This window comes from Trachypithecus francoisi, unplaced genomic scaffold (assembly GCF_009764315.1).
Source record: "Trachypithecus francoisi isolate TF-2019V2 unplaced genomic scaffold, Tfra_2.0 Lachesis_group8, whole genome shotgun sequence".
Lineage (NCBI taxonomy): Eukaryota > Metazoa > Chordata > Mammalia > Primates > Cercopithecidae > Trachypithecus > Trachypithecus francoisi.
Genome location: NW_022681473.1, coordinates 108,173,688 through 108,176,372, shown reverse-complemented (window position 1 = coordinate 108,176,372; position 2,685 = coordinate 108,173,688). Strand labels below are relative to the sequence as shown.

The window sequence follows — 2,685 nt, the reverse complement described above, 5'->3', positions numbered from 1 at the left end:
GAGTTTTAAGCTGGGCTCCCCTTGGGACACAGAGTAAAGCCTGCCGCTTCCTGAAGTTCCTTCCTTCCCACTTCCTACCACTCCTCGGCCAGGCTCTCAGGACCCTGTCAGTCAACCCACCCTCTCCCTGCACCTCCCAGAGAGCACTCCTCATCTTCCTGACTTCTCCTTGGGCTGCTGCTACCACCAACATGCACACACACACACACACACACGTGCACACACACATATGCACACACACGTGCACACACGTGCAGGCACACATGCACGCACACACGTGCACACACACGTGCGCACACACACATATGCACACACACACATGCATGCACACACACTGCTGTCGCCACTCGTGGGGTTCTCTCTCTGCCTTTGTGGCAATATGGCTTCCCTCTTCCCTTCCACTGGAACCACTGTGGCCCAAGCCATGGTCACTTCTCTGTCCTCATCTTCTCTGACCTCTCAGTGACCTTTGACCCAAGAGAACCCCCTTCCTTCTGGAAACACTCTCTCTTCTGGGCTTCCCTAACCTCTACTGACCTGGTTCTCCCCTCTCCAACTCCTTCTCAGTCCCGTTGTCAGACATCTTTCCCTGACCTCAAAATGCTGGAACAGGAGGTTCTCGGGCTAAAAGTGCAGTTTCACCACATCCTCACCAACACGGCGTCTTATTTTTATTTTAAAAAATCTTTGCTAATCTGAAGGCAAAATACTGTTTTGTTGTTTAAATTTCTTTTTTTTCTTTCCTGTAAGACGACTCGCTAGGGCCTTGTCGTAGGCCATGATAAAAAGTTTGGGGTTTCTTCAAAACTCCAACAGAGGAGTAGCATAATTCAATTCTCACCTTCACAACTCCCTCTGGCTGGCGAGAGGAGGCTGAACTGAAAGGAGACAAGGACAGCAGTGCCAGCAAGAGAGGACAGTTGCGTCAGCTGGGGAGGCAGCGCAGGGCTGAGAAACAGAGGGACCTGCATGGGCTGGTGGCAAGGGTGCTGGAATGAGGGGAGGGGGAACCAGGGATGACCCTTAGGTTTTCAACCTGAGTAACCGGAAGAGTAGTAACAGCTACCACTTACAGGGGATGGCCATGCATCAGATGCTGCTGCACAGGTTATGCAGGTTTTCATCCGCTTCTCCTCCACTCTGGGGAATAGGCGCTGTTGGCTTCCCAAGCCATGGTCGGTTCTCTAAATACATGTCCAGTGTCAAGGTTGTTGTGTTTTTTGGTGGTCTGTCTATCAAGAAGGATGAAGAGGTGCTGAAGAAGAACTGCCTACATATCATCATGGGGACTCCAGGCCGTATGCTAGCCCTGGCTCGAAATAAGAGCCTCAACCTCAAACACATTAAATACTTTATTTCGAATGAATGTGATAAGATGTTTGAACAGCTCAACATGTGTCGGGATGCCCAGGAAACTTTTTGCATGACCGAACAATGAGAAGCCAGTCATGATGTTCAGGGCTACTTTGAGCAAAGAGATCCATCCAGTCTGCCACTAGTTCATGCAAGATCCAATGGAGATCTTTGTGGATAATGAGATGAAGTTGATGCTGCATGGGTTGCAGCAGTACTACATGAAACTGAAGGACAACCAGAAGAACTGGAAGCTCTTTGACCTTCTAAATGTCCTTGAGTTCAACCAGCTGAGGATCTTTGTGAAGTCTGTGCAGCAGCACATTGCCTTGGCCCAGCTACTGGTGGAGCAGAACTTCCCAGCCATTGCCATCCACCGTGGGATGCCCCAGGGGCAGAGGCTTTATCAGTATCAGCAGTTTAGATATTTTCAGTGGTGAATTCTTGTGGCTACCAACCTACTTGGCCGAGGAATGGACATTGAGCAGGTTAACATGGCTTTTAATTATGACATGCCTGAGGATTCTGACAGCTACCTGCATTGGGTGGCCAGAGCCGGCTGGTTTGGCACCAAGAGCTTGGCTATCAAATTTGTGTCCGATGAGAATGATGCCAAGATTCTCAATGACATGCAGGCTCACTTTGAGGTCAATCGTAGTGAGTTGATTGATGAGAGAGACATCTCCTCCTACTTTGAAGGACATGGTAGAGGACTCCCCCACTGCAAAATGTGACCATCTGTCCTTCAGGAAAGGACACATCAGGGTAGGGGTGAAGGAGACACCAGTGGCCCCACCCCTGACAGCTCTCACCCCATGGCTTCCTTCTTTTGCCTCATCACCACTCCTGAACCCCCATTTCTGATTTGTCAGACTGTTTTTAACAAAAGACAAAATATATATGTATATATAATATTATATATTATACTTATTTATTATGTGCTATACAATATACATATATGTTTACTATATTCATATTACATACTATAAATATACCATAGTTGAGGGCACTGAGCCCAGCAAGGCCATGCCAGAGCCAGAATTCCAACCCCAGCAGTCTGGCTCCAGAATCCACAATCCAGTAGCCATGCTCACGGCCTCTATTGAGAGAGTTGAGCACTTAGTGAGATGGAGAAGACTAGGGGTGGAGGGGGGTGGTCCCAGGGTGGGAACCCCCAGGGTTGGGGCCCAGGCATCTGCATTCTTCAGCCTCCCAGTGGCCTGACCATAGGCAGGCTGTGCATAATACTCCTACTATTGAGGCCTTCCAGAAACATGCAAAGAGGCAGGGGAACAGAGGAGGAAGACCTGAGCTGGTTTTAGGAAGCTTCTT

General features: G+C 49.1%; 1 pseudogene; it reads left to right on the top strand.

Annotated features, from left to right (window-relative positions):
* The first annotated feature begins 1,084 nt into the window (after positions 1 to 1,084).
* Positions 1,085 to 2,087, top strand: LOC117081371 (annotated as a pseudogene).
* Positions 2,088 to 2,685: the final 598 nt, after the last annotated feature.